The sequence below is a fragment of the Xenopus laevis genome, chromosome 8L (genome assembly GCF_017654675.1).
Source record: "Xenopus laevis strain J_2021 chromosome 8L, Xenopus_laevis_v10.1, whole genome shotgun sequence".
In the NCBI taxonomy this organism is placed as follows: domain Eukaryota; kingdom Metazoa; phylum Chordata; class Amphibia; order Anura; family Pipidae; genus Xenopus; species Xenopus laevis.
Window position 1 is genome coordinate 127846141 of NC_054385.1, and position 21732 is coordinate 127867872.

Consider the following 21732-nt stretch of genomic DNA (forward strand, 5'->3'; position numbering starts at 1 on the left):
CAAAAGATTTCATCTGTTTGTCAAACTGTACAGGCATAAAGCAGGGCAGGACTGCTGCATATATAGGATCTGTGCAGCCACTGGGACAGAATGCTCTGTTATACAGATAGCTAGAATCTCAGCTGCCATAAAGCAGGGCAGGACTGCTGCATGTATAGGATCTGTGCAGCCACTGGGACAGAATGCTCTGTTATACAGATAGCTAGAATCTCAGCTGCCATAAAGCAGGGCAGGACTGCTGCATGTATAGGATCTGTGCAGCCACTGGGACAGAATGCTCTGTTATACAGATAGCTAGAATCTCAGCTGCCATAAAGCAGGGCAGGACTGCTGCTTACAATGGGGATCAGATAGGATCTGTGCAGCCACTGGGACAGAATGCTCTGTTATACAGATAGCTAGAATCTTAACCATAAAGCAGGACAGGACTGCTGCTTACAATGGGGATCAGATAGGATCTGTGCAGCCACTGGGACAGAATGCTCTGTTATACAGATAGCTAGAAACTCAGCTGCCATAAAGCAGGACAGGACTGCTGCTTACAATGGGGATCAGATAGGATCTGTGCAGCCACTGGGACAGAATGCTCTGTTATACAGATAGCTAGAATCTCAGGTGCCATAAAGCAGGACAGACTGGGACAGAATGCTCTGTTATACAGATAGCTAGAATCTCAGGTGCCATAAAGCAGGACAGACTGCTGCTTACAATTGGTATTGGATAGGATCTGTGCAGCCACTGGGACAGAATGCTCTGTTATACAGAGAGCTCGAATCTCAGCTGCCATAAAGCAGGGCAGGACTGCTGCTTAAAATGGGGACAATTGTTGACAATTTAAAATAAATAATGCCGGATTTCCCGTGGTACAGCTGCCCTAAAATATCTGGCCCGACTCACTGAGAATCACAGGAAGCTGCTCGCATGCTCGCCTAGTAGAGTACAGAAACCCAAATTCCTAAGTGCTCCTTAGTGAGTCAGCCCAGGAATTTCAGGCAGCTGTTTTGTCACAATTCAGGCTTTTTGAAAAGAAACAATGCAATGCTCCTAGAGATAACATTTTTAAAATGTGTCAGTATCCCTTTAAGAGAGAAGATGATATTTCTATATTATTGTCTTTCTGTGCACAAATGCCAAATATGAGTGTATCCCTTTAAAAAAAAAGAGAATCAGTCAGCATTTCCCAGGCAGCATAGGGAGATTAGCGCTGCAGCCCTCCGTATCAGGAGGCCGCTTATCACCTTATGCTTAGTCGGGGGGCCCCCCCACTCTTTCTGCGCCCCCCTCGTGGAAACAAAATCTTTTCAACTCAGCAGGATTAACAACGGATTTATTCATCACATGCCCGGCCAATAAGAGTGGGATCACTCTGCAGCCTATAGAAGAGCTGAAGAGGTCAGACCTGTATTTTGTGGCCCCAGCCGGTTCCTTGTTTTAAGGTTGAACTGACCAATTGGAACTAATTAACCCCATAATAGAGACAGGCTGCTGTACTGAATACGAAGTGGTGGAATTCTACTGTATTTTGTTTCAATACACGGTTACCCCGTGTGATCTGCCCCAGCTCAATAACAAAAACATATTACTTTTACTTTACCACTACAATAAGCTCTTAAAGGGCATGCAAAGGCAAAAAAATAAAATCCCATTAATGAAAAAGAAACCTATTTACAATATACTTCAATTAAAAAATTTGTACAGTTTTTAAAAGAAACCTGACTGTATGCAGTGAAATTTTCCCTTCATTTACTTGCTGTGGATAGGAATTGTCAGACGGTCCCTACTTATGAACAGCAGGGGGAGCCCCGCCTTAATTCCCAGCCATGCAGAACTCAAGCAGCTTTGTTTGTTTCCCTGTAGAGCAGTCGGCGACTGTGTAGAGATTTGTATTGGATTTTATTTTTGCCTTTACATCCCCTTTACTGTTTCCAACTCCACCTGAAGGGACAAAGATCATGGAGCCAGTATTAAACAGAATAACTGGGATTCTATTTGGGGCTTCTGCAGATTTGGATAAAGTTTGTATTAAACAATACAAAAACTATAAAATCCACATTAGATTACATGACAACACAGGACCCAGTGCAGTCTGTATTGGCTTCTGGCAGATATTATTTGACTTGTGCTGTTTTGATAATTTGATGATCACTAACAGCCCAGACCACACTGAGTATGTGCACAGTCTTGGTCTTGCAAAGATGTATAACAAAGTTACAAGATGGTGACCCCCTGTGGCCAACTTTGAAAGCATAAATTATTTGTTTGATTAGGCTTGTGGTGCAGTAAGTTCATGCTTATGTTTAGTATACAAAATACAGCATTTCTAGCCTTATTCTATTTTAGACTTTACTTCCCCTTTTTTAACATTCAATCGGATAGAATGAACCTAAGATCCTGAATACATTTCTAGCACTTTGTTTTAAAGGGGCGGTTCACCTTTAAATTAACTTTCAGTATGTTATAGAATGGCTAATTCTAAGCAACTTTTCAACTTGTCTTCATTTTTTCTTTTTTTATAATTTTTGAATGATTTGCCTTCTTCTTCTGACTCTTTCCAGCTTTCAAATGGGGGTCACTGACCCCATCTAAAAAACAAATGATCTGTAAGGCTACACATGTATTGTTATTACTACTTTTTATTACTCATCTTTCTATCCAGACCTTACCCTATTCATATTCCAGTCTCTTATTCAAATCAGTGTTTGTTTGCTAGGGGAATTTGGACCCTAGCAACCAGATTGCTGAAATTGCAAACTGGAGAGCTGCTGAATAAAAATAAATAACTCAAAAATCACAAATGATAAAAAAATTAAACCTAATTGCAAATAGTCTCAGAATATCACTCTCTATATCATACTAAAAGTTAATTTAAAGGTGAACAACCCCCTACTATCTGTGTTTTTTGGGTTATTTAGCTTTTTATTCAGCAGCTCTCCAGTTTGCAATTTCAGCCATCTGGTTGCTAGGGTCCACATTACCATAGCAGTTTAACATTTCCCTTGTAAAATGTTCCATTTTATTTCACTTTTATTCACTTCTAATTAGTCCCAAGCAGTTTTACTGGTCTAAATATATCCTAAAATTATATTATGTTAAAAATGTCATGTTATGCTTTCCTTTGTTTCTTATCTTAACCATTTCACTAATTTATCTAATTAAGGCATTCATATCCAAATGTCTCTTGCTCTAAATTTTTTTGCAGCGTTGCTGTTAAACAGCTGTCAGCAACCTGCAACCCGATACTCCCAACATCCCAACAACAGCTTTGAACCAAAGGCTAAAGTAGCAGGGAGCCAATGGTCTCCAACCTTTGGCTTCCAGCAAACTGATTCAATGTTTTTGTTTAAACTTTTGCTGTAGCTGGTAACCATTGATCTTCAACGTTTGGCTGCCAGTAACGACCCAATGATCTTCAAACTTTGGATTTGGCTGTAGTTGGGAGAAACTGATCTTCAATCTTTGGGCGTCAGTAACCAAGCCAATGATCTTCAAACTATGGCTGTAGCTGGGAGCCAATAATCTTCAACCTTTGGTTCCCAACAGCTAAGTCACCAAAGCTTTTATACAAGATCATGGACTTGTTTGCTTGAAGCCACAACATCATTGGCTCTCAGCTACGCCATTGGTTTAGGCCAGTGATCCCCAACCAGTAGCTCGCGAGTAACATGTTGCTCTCCAACCCCTTGGATGTTGCTCTCAGTGGCCTCAAAGCAGGAGCTTATTTTTGAATTCCAGGCTTGGAGGCAAGTTTTAGTTGCATAAATACAAGGTGCACTGCCAAACAGAGCCTCAATGCAGGTTGGCAATCCACATAGGGGATACTAAATGGCCAATCACAGAACATTTTTCATGCTTGTGTTGCTCCCCAACTCCTTTTACTTCTGAATGTTGCTCATGGGCTCTAAACATTGGGGGATCCCTGGTTTAGACTATGTCTGAGGATTATGGGAGATAAGCTTCAGCCAATAGATGGAAAGTCAGTTTGGCCATTCTAGATATATCAATAGTAATCACTGTTCAATTATGGCTTATACCCAAGGCTAAAACATGCATTATTGTATATTTTGTACATTATTTCAGACATATTGGATTTAAAAAGTAAGCATAGTAGACGGGACTACAGGAAGGAACCAATGCTTTATAGCCCACCTACAGCAGATGAGGCATATCAGTGTACAGATGATTGGGTTGTGTTAAAAATGTTGATCAAAGGGGAAAGTAAGTGTTGGTCAACACCAAAGACAGCGACCTGAACTAAAATCTGTGCTCAAACCTATAATTAATCCCATACCTAGAATTAAATACAGAGACATTATCAAGCCAAAAAACCCGGGTTTGAATCCCGGCACTATTTTGGCTCCTTTATCCACCCTACCTTCAAACACCTGAAAAAAGGTTTATTACTGCGCTCAGCACATGAGAGAAGACTCGGCAGACTAACCAAGAGGATTGTTTTGTTCTATGAATCTACGCTTGATTGCTCATCAAAGGCTTGTAAAGATAAAGTGCCTCCCTTCATTATTAGCGGTCTGAGATCAGAGTAGAACAACAAGGGAACACACAAGCAAGTCAGCCTCCATTGTGTATCAGACGGAATCATGTTTGGAATGAAATCAGTGGTCTTACCTTGGTCCTTCCTTCACCTGCTTCACTTTAAATCCAATCGATTCTCAAGTCTATTCCAGGGGCTCTAGAAGAGAAGAGAATAAAAGAGGGGTCATTGCTTTGACTGCTTGGGAACGGGCAAAATGCAAGCTGCCTCTAACAGGCCAGGGCCAAAATACCCAACATCCCTTCAGGTTCTGGGGTCATGTCAAAGGTAGTGACCTAGACTCATAGAAGTGCCATTATTACACCAGGCCAATGAGTAGACTTCCAAATATTAAAGCCTTAAAAAATCTGAACCCTGATTTGTCTCCCAAATGTTTTTCAAGCCACCACCCAAGCTTATTAAATGTTAGAAATATATGGAAACATGGTGCACCCTCTCTATGCAGCCCTGACTCACAAAGCCAGAGCTTGGTGGAAATTTTTGACACCGGGAACTCACAGTAACATGAGCACCCCTGACAAAAGCCAAGGAGACCACAGTGTCATCCACTGTGGTTGGCAGTTTACTCAGCTGCCAGTTAGGAAACGTCAGACGTAACCTCTATCTGTTTCATAGCCATGTTTTTTGGTTTCTGAAAGACACTGGGCATGCTTGGTGAACGGAGACCGAAGCAGAAGTATTCCATCCTTCTGTGTTCCATGATGAACAGCCCAAGAGGAATGAGACACATTTTAAATGTAATATCTCTATTATCAGACTAGAATAGGTAGAATGTTAGAGAGAAACAAAGAGAACCAGAAGGGGCCATTCAGAAAACAATAGGGTACAAAGTGCAGGGAAGGGCCCAAAATGAAGCAGAGACCATTGTTTCCCCCATGAATACAGTGCTACTTTATTTGGCAGCAATGCATTCATTCATTTTATTGCACATTCTTCCTGGCACAATTACTAGCAAGAGTATTTAAGACGAGGGATAAAAAAAGGGTGGGAAAAAAGCTACAAAAGTATGTTCATAAGAGCTCACAATCTATCGAGTGGCAAGGCAGCAGAAAATATAAGGTGCTGGTTAGCCTAATGGTAAGCCCCCTAGAAGATAAGTTGTGTTTATTTACTCCAACCGCAGCAATCCAATGTTGCCTGGTGCGGATGAAATAAGCACGGTGGAAAGCAATCGCTCTCGTTTATAGGCAGTCGCTGGCGGGAACAAATCCCTTTTTTATGGGGAGACTGTTTCACTTTTGAGAAGTGAGGGAGACGATGCCGGTTCATGGAAATAATGATTATTTATTAAGCAGAAGATCCCTCCGAGCAACAGCCTGACTCGCTGAGAGCTTGTTTCCCGGAGATAGACCCAAGCGCCAGCTGCTTATTTTGTTACCTTGTCTGCTGAGAAGGAATGTTCTGGGCAAATAACGAGCTGCTTTTGCTCATGATTTAATGGAGAATAAGTGAGAGATAGCGCCTAATTATAAACATGGTACAGTTCCCCTTTAATTAACAGCTTTGGCTTTTATACACTGGCTGTCTCTGTTGCTTGGCTAATTCATCTGATCCACTGAATGAATATCATGCCTGTGTCAGATCTTATGAGCTCTTTGTATCCATGGTCTCATTCTGTTCCTCTTAAGGTTACGAACAATGTTAAAATGGTTCGTTAAAATTCCGAATAACTCCCAATAGGAATGCTCTTTTAAACAGAGAGTTAGAATCTCAGCTGCCATAAGGCAGGACAGGACTGCTGCTTACAATGGGGATCAGATAGGATCTGTGCAGCCACTGGGACAGAATACTCGGTTATACAGATAGCTAGAATCTCAGCTGCCATAAAGCAGGGCAGGACTGCTGCTTACAATGGGGATCAGATAGGATCTGTGCAGCCACTGGGACAGAATGCTCTGTTATACAGATAGCTAGAATCTCAGCCATAAAGCAGGACAGGACTGCTGCTTACAATGGGGATCAGATAGGATCTGTGCAGCCACTGGGACAGAATGCTCTGTTATACAGATAGCTAGAATCTCAGCTGCCATAAAGCAGGAAAGGACTGCTGCTTACAATGGGGATCAGATAGGATTTGTGCCACAGTGTCAGAAATCGAATTACCTGCACTGATCTCAGTGACTCTTAAATCAAAGAAAAAAAGTCTCAATCTATTGTGTCTGTTTTGAAAGCTTTTGGGTAATGATAACAGGGCCCACTTCAGGCCCATAGAAGTCCCTGGATTTGTCCAGCCTAAATGCCAGTTAGGTTAAAATTTCCTGGAACTACAGCTTGGAGATAATTAGGGATGCACAGAATCCACTATCTGTGAAAGATTTGGCTGAATACTGAATCGGATCCAACCCCAAATTTGCATATGTAAATTAGGTAAACAAGGGTGGTAGACTTCCTTGTTTGTGTGATGAAAAGCCATGTGATTATTTGGATTTGGATTCGATTTGGTCAGGCACTTGGATTCGGCTGAATCAGAATCCTGCTGGAAAAATCCGAATCCTGGATTCAGTGCATCAATAAAACCCACATTTTTGGCTATTTGTAACCTTTTTATAGGGCCACACCAAATTGGTAACATGGTCATTGATTCCAAAATATAAAAAAACCCTTTGTTTTCATAGGGGCGTGATCATCATTAAAATAAGAATTTTCTCCCCCCACAATCCATTACCGAATTCATTCATGCTCTCTCTACCCGTTCCTAATATACCGCGCGCACACGTCATTATTTCTTCATCAGTTGCACAATATAACCGAACCATTCAAATTATTATTAATTATTTTCTATGTCTACAGTCATTTAATACAATGACTTGCTGCAGAATTTACATTGACATTCAGATCTGTTCAATAATCCACAATTTTGACTTGCCGTATGGCATATGGAGGTGACAGAGAAAGTCCACCCTGGCATTGGGGTCCATGGGGAGGAGATCATTAGGGGTAGAGGCATCACATCTGTTTTGAGAGGTAATAAATACCTATAGTTCCTCTATATAATATATATTGCATGTCTAATTTAAAGTGTTCCCTATGTTCTGAATGTCAAGAATGTAGGGGTGCTCTCTGGGTGCCAATATGGCGCTTATTTCCCAGCAGCTAAACAGGCAGAAAAGAAAAGACTTTTTTACCAGGCAAACAGGACTAATCTCTCACATTCACTAAAATACAGAAAATGTCTTAAAATATTAACAATAAAAATGACACATTCATGTTATTAGGGGTCGGAGCATGAAATTCCCTCGGCTCTCCCGCCGCGCCATGTATGTTAATCAGCAAGATGAGATTGTTTACCTGAGGAACGGAGCCGTGAGCAGGGCAATTATGAGCAGCCTCGCTAAGTATTACTGCCTCTCTATGTCACATCATTTGAATTTCACAAAAGATTGCCCTTTGGAAAGAACTGGTTTGTGCGGTGCATGCAGATTAGGGGCTGTGTTGTCGGCAACAAAGTCAACGCAACATTTTCGCCAAAACGTACAGCTTCACCGTGGATGACGAAGTCCTCTGTGTGTTTTTATATGGAGAAATCCAGATAAAGAGCATCGTATGTGGGGTGTGGCAGGGTCAGACTGGCCTACCAGAGCAACAGAAGATCATGGGCTCCAGGCCCGGACTGGCCATCTGTGGGTTCTGGCAAATGCCAGAGGGGCTGTCATAAGATTTCATATTACTATTTAGTGGGCAGCTGATTGGGCCTCTGTGTACCTGAAATGCCAGGGCCTATTTTGACTCCCAGTCCAGACCTGATGGGCTTTAGCGGGCCCTAACTAAGGACAATTTCAACCAGCTAGTGGCGTAACTAGCAGCAGGCGGGCCTAGGTGCAGGATGTGAACCCGGCCTTCGATTCGAAGGAATCTATCGTAGGGTTGCCACCTGTTCGGATCTCACCCAGACAGACGGTTTTTGGAACTGCTGCCTGGGTGAAAAGTACCCGTGCGGATTTCCAAATTAGGACATTAAAGTGAATGACATGGCGATCAGCCAATTGATGATCGCCACATCATCAATCCCGCCCCACATCATCCGTCCCATCCCCTACATCACCCACCCTACATCATCCAGTCCGCCCCCCAACGTCACCGTCCCACTCCCGAAATCACCCGGCCCGCCCCCCAATGTCACCCGGCCGCCCCCTGTCCGTTTCCCCAAAAAAAAGAAAAAAGGTGGCAACCCTAATCAACGTTGCCCTGCCACCTGCAATATCTCACTGGTCCATTGGGCCCCAAGGTAGAGCAGGCCCATGTGCAATCAAACCTCCTGCAGTTACACCACCACAATTACCTGTCTCTTATTTTCATTAAAGGTCTATATAACAGATCTACATCTTACTGAAGTAAAAGTAGGACCCAGATGTCTCTTAGTCGCCCTAGAAGGCCCAGTTTGACACTGGTATGTTGTGAACGTGATAGAGACCTGTACGCTCATATGTGTTATGGATATTCTATGTAAGGTCAATGGCACATGGGGAGATTCCCAGTGTTAACTGCTCATCGGGAGTATGAGCAAAACATTAGGAATTGCCCCTCTATTGACTAATATGGTAGTTGCCTGGAACCTACCATTAAACCAGGTGATCATCTGGTTGGTAAGTTTGTTTGCAGGATCCAACCAAATACTATTCAACTGAGGGGAATGTTGCTGAAATGATTTTTTCTCACTATTTGAAGGGGGAACTCCGGGTTCCAAACCAAAATGTGATAAAGAGGCCACATAACACAGAAACCCCTAATACACCCATCACAGTTACCTGTTTCTTCAAAAAGTATGAAAAAATGCAATTTTCTATGCTGAAATCCATCTGAATCCAACAGTTCTTCTCTTTCTGCATCATTTGAAATCCTGGCAGGGAAGGAGGGACTAAACACTGATGTTACAAATTGTAACAACTTCTCCACAGCTTACAGACAGCATGCAGGAACTACATAACCCACAATGCATTGCACTGGGATGTTCCTTTCCTTATTGAAATCACGTGTGCAGGGAATTGTGGGGTTTGGAGGATGCAGGCTGAGGACAGGTGGCTGCTGATACAAAGTAACAGTAGTCAGACAGCTCAGCAAAGTAGTCAGACAGATCAGCAGGAGAGCAGGGGGCTAGACTTAGGGAACTGTTCCAAAACATTAAAAATCATGAAAAGTCTGCATATTTTTTAATTGATGTATATTGCAAAGTTGCTTGAAATTATGTTTACTTTTCAAAAAGTTGAAGTTATGTTTTTGTAGAGTTCCCCTTTAAGGTTAACTCTCATGAATGTGGTTCAGAAAAGTGAAGTGAATCACAGTGCCCTACTGTGGCATGTGCCAGTCCACCCAGAATGCCCCAGAAATGCAGGGAAGGCAGACGAGACCCTCGCATTAGCCCTGCCGGCTCTAACAATGGAATCTGCGGGTTTCCTTTCTGGAAGAAACAAAATATTGTCCTGAATTTCCGCGCGGTGCTCTGCAGGATTCCTGTCCTACTTCCTCATCAAACATCCCAGTACTCCAGAGATAAGGCCGAGGCCGGCATCACAATGGGCGAGGAGAGGCTTTCATAGAAAAGAAAACAAGAAAGAGAAATTCTTTGCTTTGGGATTTGAAGTCATTACCGCAGCAGTTCTAGGTGTGTGTGCGTCCTTGGCTCACGCCTGCAAGATCTGAGGGTACAAACACGGCAGCTAATAGAGGAGGAGGCTGAGGGAACTTTCAGCTGTCAGCGGTATGCTGGGACTTGTAGTTTAGCAACAACTGGAGAGCTGCTCGTTGCCAGTTTGCTATTGAGTCGAGTGCTATTGAATTCAATCTAATTTGTTTTCCTGATATGGACAACCCACTCATGCTGTCCGTTGTAGGCTGTAAGTGGGGATTGGTGCAGACCAGGGGTGTACCTGGGCAGGTCAGAGGTGTAATTTAGAGGCCCAGGGACTAAATGTTATTTTACACTAGGTTTGCCAGCCATGTGGTTTCACCCATCCTAGATAAAAATCAGCTCAGGGCAAATACTACAAATAACAAATTTTGTAATTGCCCGTTATTACACCCTTGCGTTATGTCTCAGACCACCCCTGATCTGCAACAATCCCCTCTCCAATCACAACCCGCTTCCACCAAATCCACTAGGATCCACCTGTGATCCACTTATACCCTTGCATCACCACCCATCCCCCTTTACAGCATAAACTAGTCTTGCATTCAGTCTGGGACTCACAGCAAGAGTGAGTTGTCCATATCAGGAAAACAAGTTAGGTTGAGAGAACTCACTTACAAAATATTAAATATTTCCATTCAAATGAGAGAAAATGCTTTCACGTTTAGGGGATTTGGGTAATCTCATTGATATTTTCCCTTATAATACACACGACGATCTGTTGGTATTGTGAACCAATAGGAAAGCACCATGCGAGAGGTGGGGTGCAATATCCAAGTGAAGGACAAGCAAGTCTACAGACTTTTCTGGGCAGCGTAAAGGCAATAATGCACGTGCCCTCTGGCAAGGCACAGAAGTACCAGGAGCATGGGCTGTGTTTTCATTGTTTTCTTTCCGAGGCTGAGAAGATTTTAATGAGAAAAAGGAAACCCATTAGATATGGGAGCAGTTCCTTCATTCTTCACCGCCCGTGACCTCCCCAAGTTCAGAAGCCCAAATTAATTCTCTGGAGTTTTTGCTGCCCCCCTTCATCTTCTCCTGTTTCCTGACCAACTGCTCTTTGTTTTTTCTTCTCGTAATTGTTTTACTCGCCAGTCAATATTTTTGGCAGGTTTCTGACATCTCATTCCAAATCTTCAAAGTTTTTTTTTTTTTAATACGAGCAGCTTTTATTCACACTCGTCACAAGAACATAGTAAAAAATAATTTTAACACTTTTTCTTCCAGGAAAAGAATATTGGCCAGCACAGCTAGTGTCCTATGTTCGATTCCAACCAGTTTGCTATCTGCTGAGCAGCAGTTGCAGGTAGGAAGAAAGAATGGTAGATCTAAGAAGTCAAGCTGGAGACTTTAGGCCAAGATAGTGACAGTAGGGCAAGATGGCCACAGCAGAATGAGATAGAAGGGCAAAATGGAGAGTAAAATAAGATAGAGGCAGTTGGACAAGATGGAGTTTGTAGGATGAGATGGAGACATTAGACCAAGTAAGGTGGAAACAGTAGGCAAGATGTGAATTTGTAGCACATTATGAAGTTTGTAGAGAAAGATGGAGACAGTAAGGTAAGATGAGAACAGTAGGACAAGATGGAGTAAGTAGGACAAGATGGCAGTTTGTACGAGGAGACGGAGACAGACGGGCAAGATGAGCTTAGTAGACAAGATGGGAGTTTGTTGGATGAAATGGACTTAGTAGGATGGAGACAGTAGGTCTAGACTAAGTTGGAAGGACGAGATGGAGACAGTAGGACATGATGAAGTTAGCAGGGCAAGATGAAGACAGTAAGGTAAGATGGCAATTTGTAAGACGAGATGGAGACAGTAGGGCAAGATGGAGACAGTAGGACTAACTGGAGACATTTGGGCAAGATGGTGATAGTAGGGCAAGAGCGGAGCATGATAGCAACAGCATTGTATGATGGAAACAATAGGGAAAGAGGGTGACAGCAGGTCATGCTGGCTAATGCAGAGTAAGAGAGTGACAGTAGGCCAAGATGGAGACAGGAGGTTAGGTTATCAATATGCATAGATCCTGTGTGGGTCACATGTTAATGAATTGGATGGAAGAAGAGGATGACTTAACTTAATTCAAGGTGGAGTTTAAATTAAAAAAGGGTATTTTGCACCTATGAAGCTTTTGAGTAGCTTTAAAACATCATTGTAGAAAGGGGTAAAGTATCCTAATGATTGAGCAGAAGAATAGAATTTAGAGCTTTCCTTGTCCTTTAATACGCAGCAAGTAGAACTCCCTTCCCCAATCCTATCAAAAGGAAAAGGCCAATTCAGCATTTTGCTCAGGGAAAGGGTCAGCCTGCGGGAGATAGTTCTAGGTTCTGCCTGTAATGAAGAAGGATATTTATGGAAGCAGAACGCTCCGTAGAGACGCATTGTAAACAAGTGAGATTTGGCACATCTCAGGATCATTATACAGGCAATTTACACTGACCGGGTAGAAAGGGCCGTGGGATTTGGCTTTGTTAAGAAAAACTGCCTAGTGCAGATCCCAGATTTCATACTCCAGTCCCATCCTCAGGGTCAGTCCTATAAAGAGCAGCCGAGGTGCTCGGGGCGTCTGTTTGTCAGGTCACGGAGAAGAAGATTACTTGGTATCCAGTGGTGTTTTTCTCATTCCCTCTCGCCTGGGAATTTAATACGGCCAAATGAGATACAAGTTCTCTTGCTGAAAATAAGAGATAGTCTGGCCGGAAAAAATACAGACTGGCACTGAGACCCAGCTGGAAATGTGCCATTTTATAGGCATAGAGAATGGGGGGACATTAATGGCACAACACACAGAAATCTGATACCATAACATCCTCCAGCCATAAAGCAGGGCAGGACTGTTATACTGCTTATGCTGCTTACAATGGGGATCAGATAGGATCTGTGCAGCCACTGGGACAGAATGTTCTGCTATACAGATAACTAGAATCTCAGCTGCCATAAAGCAGGACAGGACTGCTGCTTACAATGGGGATCAGATAGGATCTGTGCAGCCACTGGGACAGAATGCTCTGTTATACAGATAGCTAGAATCTCAGCTGCCATAAAGCAGGACAGGACTGCTGCTTACAATGGGGATCAGATAGGATCTGTGCAGCCACTGGGACAGAATGCTCTGTTATACAGATAGCTAGAATCTTAGCTGCCATAAAGCAGGGCAGGACTGTTTTCAGCATCCTAAGCCAGTGAGGCAGGGAAATGGAGGATGTAGAGTCAGGGTACTGAAATTGATTTATTGTTATGTCTGGAGCCCTAAAAGCCATATCCTGACCACTCCAGGTATTTCCATTTCAGGCAATTAACCCTGAGTGTAAGGCTGAGGTTCAAAAGTCGCATCAGGGATAAGGGGAGGGAGACTCACGGGGGTCACTCGAGACATTACCGTACAGCCACCCTATTTCCCACTAATGGAGCATAAACAATAACAGGGAGCAAGACATTGTCAAACACATTAGGGGTCCCGGGCGGTTATTGCCTTATCTAAGGTGGAAGGGGGCTAATGTAACTCTCTCCCTGGCCAATTACATTGCATTACAATCCTATTTGTCAGGGCTGAAAGGGATGCGGTTGCCCATTAAATGCTTCTCCTCATCTCTTCCCCGAAGCCTCTAACACAATTCACAGAGCGGCCCTTTAAGGGGGGAGCCGCTGCGATCTCTGATTCCTCAATTTGTAGGACCCTCGGGGCACAGCATTCAGCACACAATGACATGGTGACAGGCACTTTAATCGTCTGCGTGTGGCGGAAAAAAGGCAAAATAAATCTATATTCCCTATCCCAGTGTATGTGACATTCCCTGCTGTCTCCACACAATGGAAGCCTGGTAATGGTGGGAGGTGGGTATCAGATAGGTAGGTCCCATACATGGACCAATAAGCTGCCAACCTAAATGGGTCGAGTTTATTCAAAATATTGGATAATATAGGATGCAACATTTTACATCTCGGAATCCATTCTCATTGGACGCCCAAAGGGCATGCGGAGTGAATCAGACAATGTACTGAGTCATAACCCCCCATGTATATTTATAAATACAAAAAACACATGTGCATTAACATTTATATGAGTGTTTGGGTCTGCAGGGGCCTCTATCAGGAGCCGGGGATGTTTGTATAAATATTAATCAGACTTCTAAGGAGCGTCTATTGATCGATATGGACTCACATAGAATTCTATATGGGATCACCCAGTGTTTATTGCAAGGCAGAACCATTCCATGTTTTAAAGAGGAGGTGTAACGATTAAGCTGGTCCTTCATAGGCCCATTTATTGGACCATGTATGGAAGATATCAGTTGGGTTGAGAAGAAAGCCCTACTGCATGAGGATCTCATTGGTGTTGATCCAGTCCTCTGTCTCCTTAGGCCAGGGATCCCCAACTTTTATCTACCGTAAGCCACATTCAAATATAAAAAGAGTTGGGGTGCAAAACCAGAATGAAAAGAATTCCTGGGGGTGCCAAATAAAGGTCCTTTGTTTGGCAACCCCCCCAGGAACTTTTTTATTCTTTCATGCAGAATAGGTGGTGAGTAAAGTGATCACGTGTTCTAGGAAGCTGGTGAGGCCACCCATGCACCAACAGCCCAAAGTCCAGATCCCATTGTTGGCCTCGGACTGTTGGTCAAAAGACTTTCTCGGCCTAGTGCATGGGTGAACAGGCGATCACTTTACCTGCCACCAATTTTGTCCTGGTCATAGAGGCAGGGCATCTTATTCAGAAGTCAACCTAATGGGCCAAACAAGATGTACCTTGCAAGCAATCAACCACAGAGCTACAAAGCCAGTCATAGTTTGGCTTGTAGAACGCTACCATTGGGTTCCTGACTATATATCCTCAATAACAATGAAACAGACCAATTTACTCAGAGGACTCGATGGGAAATCAATGGCTCTGGAAGAACTATTGACGTTTCAGTCGAAGCAGAGACCTTTTTTTTGATTCTTTAAAGCCTATTGAATTGTATTCCGGGGACCATCAGATTTAATCAGAACCATTACTACTGGAGCGAATGGCTGAAAATGGTTCCCTGAGATCCCAACTGCCTTAGAATCAGGGCAAAAGGCCACCCAGATGGCACCCAATAGAGGGCTTAATAAATCAGCCCCTTTGTTTCACCTTTACTTCAAGACCTTCAAACTCCCCCCAATTCTCCAGTACTCTGGATGAGAAGCAGTGAACTTAGGATCCTCAGAAGCAATATATATATATCGTATAATGGCCCAATGTACACACGCTCGGCTCCCGGCTGTCTCATCTGTACGGCTCAAATCTAATAATGATGAACTGGAGGAAATCAGATTGAGGAAGGAGGGTGCGGGGATGATGCTCTTCTGAGCAAACACAAAGACTAAAAAACAAATTGCTATGGTGACCTTTGGAGAGCAAGCGACCTTTCCCTGAGAACAGAGAGAAGAGGTGAATGAGCCCGGGTCTCTTCTGCATCCCCAGGGGAGAGCGCTCGCATGTCCTGCGATGAATATCATTTCCACCCCTGCCTTTCTGACTCAGTACAAAAGCACCAGAACTATGTTTCTATGCATAACAATGTTGTATATTATATAGTTACATTCAGCTTTCCGGCTTATCCCATCTCCAGCACAATGAGCACTTAGTTATCTAGGAGCCTCTGCAGATCATGGTGCCTCAGTGGCAACACTGCTTATATTCTCTGCACTGCTGGTTCGGACTCCTGAAACAATGGCAGCTGACTAACAGTGCTCAAAGTCAAAATCAGAGAACAAAAAGGGAGAAACAAATACCGCCCCCCCACCACTCAGGATTAAAGGCAAAGAGGCCTTCAGATCTAGCACACAATGTGTCTTATCTTAATTAAATAGAGGATTAGGAGGCTAAGGGATACTTAGTATCACCATAAATCACTGTTGGTTCATCTCAGTGACACAAGCCGCTGTTTTAACCCCACTGACCCTCCCTTACAAAACAAAAAGAAGCCTTCCAAGCTGTAATGGCTAAGAGAGGTTAGACCCCATTCATTAGATTCATTTCCAGATAAAGCCATCCTTTTTGCTGGCGCGAGGATCAGCCCCGAGCCATAGAACCATTAGATCAATCCACCAATGAGACGTGAGCTGAATACCGAGGCGTAAAGCCATAGATACACTTCTCTTTTATCTCTTTGGAACCTCCAAAATTCAATTTGTGATTTGCTTTTAATTTACTGAAAGCTCAGAAATTCTGTCCCTTGATTTTTTATTTTTTTATTTCCTGACCTGTAACTAGTGAGTGAGATAAATAGTAAATGCGTTTGAAACGTGGCCAGGCAGACGCGCGGTCGCCGCATGAAACGCTGCAAGAAGGGGGACCGAGGGGAGGCAGAATGGGAAAAGAATAAGTGCTAGGTCTCTCCACTGAAGGAAGGCTCAAGAGCAAATGATCAGTCTTCTTTTATTTGTATTTGAGATGAAAAAGAATCAATGCACAATAGATTAAAGACAAAGGCTGTCAGTGGGTATATATGTACTGTATATATATATATATACAGTATTTGGATGTTTCATTTCAACATAAACTGAAGGGTTGCAGGCAAGGCAACATGGATATAAGGATTAATATAGTCAAATATAGTCGCCTTTTGAAGGAATACATCCACAGTAATCCACAATTGTTTATTCGCGCCATTAGCAAAGCGACGTTGATAAAGGGCTGGAATAGCCCGAAACATCGCTTTGCTAATGGCACGAATAAACAATTTAATCACATATCGGAGTGCTGCTGGATTTATTGTTTTACTTTGGATATAAGGATTGTTCCTTCTCTTCCTCCTCCATCTGGTCCAACTGGCATCACCATGCCCTTCTGTCTCCATCTTCCTCTAATATCACCACTTTGCCCTACTTCTTTTCCTACTGTCAAAATATTACCCTACTGTCTCTCTTTTGTCCTACTAACTCCATCTTCCCCTACTGTCTCCATCTTGCCCTACTGTCTCCATCTTCCCCTAATGTCTACATATTGTCCTACTGTCTCCATCTTGTCCTAATAACTCCATCCTGTCCTACTAACTCCATCTTCCCCTACTCTATCTGTCTTACTCTACTGTCACACCTTGCCCTACTGTCTCCATCTTCCCCTACTGTCTCCATCTTCCTCTACTGTCTCCATCTTCCTCCATTGTCTCCATCTTCCCCTACTGTCTCCATCTTGTCCAACTAACTCCATCTTGACCTTTTTGTCTCCATATTCCCCTTCTGTCTCCATCTTCCTCTACTGTCCCCACCTTGCTCTACTGTCTCCTCCTTTTCATACTGTCACAATATTACCATACCGTCTGTCTTGTCCTACTAACTCCATATTGCCCTATTGTCTCCATCTTCCCCTACTGTCTCCATCTTGTCTACTGTCTACATTTTTCCCAACTGCCCACTTCTTGTTCTACTGTTATCAGCTTGTCCTACTGTCTCCAACTTGAACTAAAGTCTTTATCTTACCCTACTGTCTTGATATTACCCTACATCTTGCCAAACTTCCTCCATCTTATCCTACTGTATCTACTATCACTCAAGTCTATCCTACGTAGAACTCTTGCTCCTCACTGCGTGCACCCTTCCCCACTACCCCAAAGACCTAACCAGTTCAGGGTTCCTGAAGAAACATTACATCACAAATGCAAAAATTTACCTCCCATGGGACAGGCACACTATTTATAAGCCATGGCTTCAATAGGCACATAGCAATAAGGCTCCTTGAGACCTCAGTAATAATGACCAATGGGTAAAGAGCCCTCCCTGCAAGCTTTAAACATTTAAACACGCCATATATCGACCAGTTATGGATCCTGAAATCAATGCATGCTGTAAATGGCTTTTACTGCTGAGCCAACCAACACCAACATCACAACAGTTAAAGGGGAATTCCACCCAAAAACAGTTGTTTTGCATAATGATAGAACATGTCATTCTACTCTACTACACAATATACAGTCATTAAACATTTCCAATGGTTTTAAAGTTATTTGTAAATGTAATTAGTATTGGAAGCAGTCATTCTTCTCTTCCATTTTCCTGGCTGCTCCTCCCATTGCAACATTGTATCAGCTCTTCTCCATCTAAGACTCCAGTTCCCTCAATACATTTTCTGCAATTAACACACCTGTGAAGAAGGAGAAATAACACAAATCTGCAAGGCATTGTCGGAACTGGAGTCTTTGGCTGGCAGAGAACTGGCTGTTGAAACAATGTTGCAATGGGAGGAGCAGCCAGGAAAAGGGGAGGGGGAAATGTACTGTAAGCGACAGATAGCAACTGCTTTTTAATAATAAATACATTTACAAATAGCTTTAGAATAATTGGACATTTTTAATGATTGTCTATTGGAAAGTTTCTAGGAATAATCAATTCTGTCGTTATGCCAAAAAACTGTTCTTGGGTGGAGTCTTCCTTTAACCAATTTGAACATATTTAATTCCTGCAGATTGTAAGTGAACTGATACATTGGGGCAGATTTAATAAAGGGTGGAGTGACTAATGCCGGAAACGATTCACCAGCGTTACCGTTTTTAGGCACTTCACCAATTTACTAACAGGCGTAAATTCACTAGCGAAAGAGACAGTCGCACTCTATCGCCAGGCAAATTTTCGCTGAGATGATGGGACGTTACTCCGCAAATTCACTAAGATGTGGATTTTACTGAACGTTACCTCTTTCGCCAGACTTGCTTTCGCCAGCACAGACCAGGCGAAGTTCATTGGAGTGCATAGAGTGCAAAACACTGGCGTCTTTTCCTTTTTTCAGAGTGATAGCCTGTAAAAGTCCTTATATTTTTTTTGGGTAACTGGTTTCCCGCATACATTTTCTAACATATGGAACATAAACTATGCAGTAGACTCATGTGTAGGGCATTATAACAACTCTATTGTCTTTATTAAGGTTCCCTGGACTTGTGTAATGTAATGTATTTGCTGCAACATATACGTCCATTCAACTTTATAATTTCCCGCCGTATGCAAATTAGCCTGAGCGAAAATCTCTAACGAAGTTGCGCTAGGCAGAATTGAACACTATCGCCTCTTCGCTTTGATTGCCGATGAAACGTAAGGGAAAACTGTTCCATAGTTCGACGCTCTGGATGCAACTTTGCATTTTAGTAAATTAGCATGGTCTGAGCGAATTTTCGCCTGGCGAAGTGTAACGATGGGTGTGAGGCATCGCTGGCGAATTTTCGCAGGTTAGTACATTTCCCCCATTGAGTCTGCAGTCAGGCAGACTGAGAAGAGAAATAGAAAAGGACAGGCAGATGCTGCTTTCAATTGCAATGTCCGTCTCAGAGGTGCTGAAACCAGATCTACAACAGGAGTTGCTACTTCTGAAACCGCATCTCAGGTCCAGGAAATCTTGCGTCCCGAGCGTATTCGCCGTCGGTGTGCAGATGAAACGTGCGCTCTCACACCTGTTGGGCCCCCGCGGGGTATATTTATGCTGTTGCTTTTTGAATTACAGAGTGCTCAGAGCTCAGATATCAAGTTAAAACATCTTCCGGCTGCTCATATCAATGGGAAAATGATCAACCCTTTGGCATCTTCCTAATGCTTCCATTTCAGAGGATAATCGTGTGTATAACTGTATCTCTCAGCACAGACACCCAGTTTTAATTCAGAGAGGATCCTCGGAGATACAATATATATATATAAAATCAAATTAACATCTCTGCTACCAGGGGACGGCATTACGGTGACAAAGCGATGGAATGTGCTGAATCGCTCACCGTCGGCAGAAGTGTGAATTTCTTGGTGTCAGAACACATGAACATCACCGGTTCTGCATCTGTTGTGTGATTCTGCCCCCTCCCAAACTCTGCCTGGGAGCCGTTCCAATGTACTACAGCTTTATCATCATCCCTTATTTATACAGCGCAACCAATCCCGCGGCAGTATCATTCCCATCGGTGTCTGCCCCAGTGGAGCTTACAATCTAAGGTCCCTATTATATTAACATTGTTTTTAGGGTTGAGTGAAACCCATGCAGATGCAGGGTGTTTACTTCCCCTTTAAAATCCTGTATTAATAACTGAAACGCTCCCTGCAGGTTATTTTGGGAGATGTCTCCTTTAAAGGTGCAGAACCCAGAGACTTGGCACGGATACATTCATACATGAGATGAAAGAACTCCTCTGACAATTGGGTTGGGATGCGTTTCGTGGTCAGCGGGGGATTGAAACAGATTTCTGCTGCTCCTCAAGGAAAAGGGAACCCGTTGGGATTATAAGGGAAAGCTGTTCCCTGCTGTGCCTGCTGGGATTCGACATAGACAAATGGGCCACAATGGAAATCTCAGGCTCGCAGCAAAATAACAAGGCTCAATCTGCACTTGTCCCGTGGCCAGCCCCAGCTGCTTACTCACAAGTACAGGCATAGGATCCCTTATCCGGAAACCCGTTAAACAGAAAGCTCCTAATTACTGGAAAGCTGTCTCCTATAAACTCTATTTTAACCAAATAATACAAATGTTTAAGAATGATTTCCCTTTTCTCTGAAATAATAAAACAAGACCTTGTACTTGATCCCAACTAAGATTTAATTAATCCTTATTGGAAGCAAAACCAGCCTATTGGCTTTATTTCATGTTTACATAATTTTCTAGTAGACTTAAGGTATGAAGAGCCAAATAACAGAAACATCCATTATCCAGAAAAACCCAGGTCCTGAGAATTCTGGAGATGCACATGTGCTTGCCTTAATACTCTGCCGCCTGTTTAATAACCATAAGCCTTTTTTACACCACCTTAATATCTTGTAACATAATTACCTTTGTAATTAACAGATTATTATAACAATTTAGCTATTATGTTTCACTGGTGAGTTTCCTAATCCTGGTGCTCACAGCTCGCTCGTGCCGAGTCAGAAACAGGAGGAACCAGGTAGAAATGAAGAATTACGTTCTGTATTATTATAAACTACAACTCCCAGCATTCCTTGGCTGGAACTATCAGGGCGGACAATGGCAGTCACAACAAGTAACCTCATAGCGTGAGGATGAGAATGATCCCCTCTGGGTATATTGTCCACCTTTGCACAAATAATATCGATATTCGGTGTGTGTATGGTGGAAAAAGAGCCGACCGATATCGGCAGAAGACTTGGTTATAGGTCGGCTCGTCGATCGGGCTGGATGGAAAATTTTGATCGGGTGCCTTTGAAGGGACCTAAACATCAGCCATTGTTAGTGCTGAATCATCAGATACAGGTAGAATTCTATTGTTTCTATATGTATATCTGACCATTCAGCTCTACACGTGTGTATTGAAATGAACCATCTTTTCCAAGAAAGGTCGTAATTGTTGACCTCCTTTAGGCTTGGCATGGGCAGGGTGGAAAGTGCAGCTTTTAGGATGTCTCATCTGCAAGGCAATGACTCTTGAGTTTTGGGGGAAAAAACACGGAATTGTGGGAAAAAAACATGGCCATTTGTGGCCAAAAAGTGCATTATTCCTGCGTTTGAGTACTTTGCACACTGCTTGCACTTAGGGGGGTGGATCCGTCCCGTGTTGCCAAAAAATTTGTGAAAAATTCACAAAAAGCATTGAAGTCATCTGGCAGTTTTTTA

At 43.0% G+C, this 21732-nt stretch overlaps 2 protein-coding genes across 4 annotated transcripts in view; one reads left to right on the forward strand and one right to left on the reverse strand.

Moving 5' to 3' along the window:
* Positions 1–21732, forward strand: part of LOC121397224 (CD48 antigen-like) — a 626518-nt gene that overhangs the window by 221744 nt on the left and 383042 nt on the right. The gene's annotated exons all lie outside the window — the stretch shown is intronic.
* sema6c.L (semaphorin 6C L homeolog) overlaps positions 1–21732 on the reverse strand; it is a 123233-nt gene that overhangs the window by 79327 nt on the left and 22174 nt on the right. For all 3 annotated transcript variants that reach the window (XM_018231503.2, XM_018231502.2, XM_041573634.1), the window contains exon 2: positions 4624–4687. The gene's annotated coding sequence lies outside the window, so the exon portion shown is untranslated. The remainder of the gene's footprint in view (positions 1–4623; positions 4688–21732) is intronic.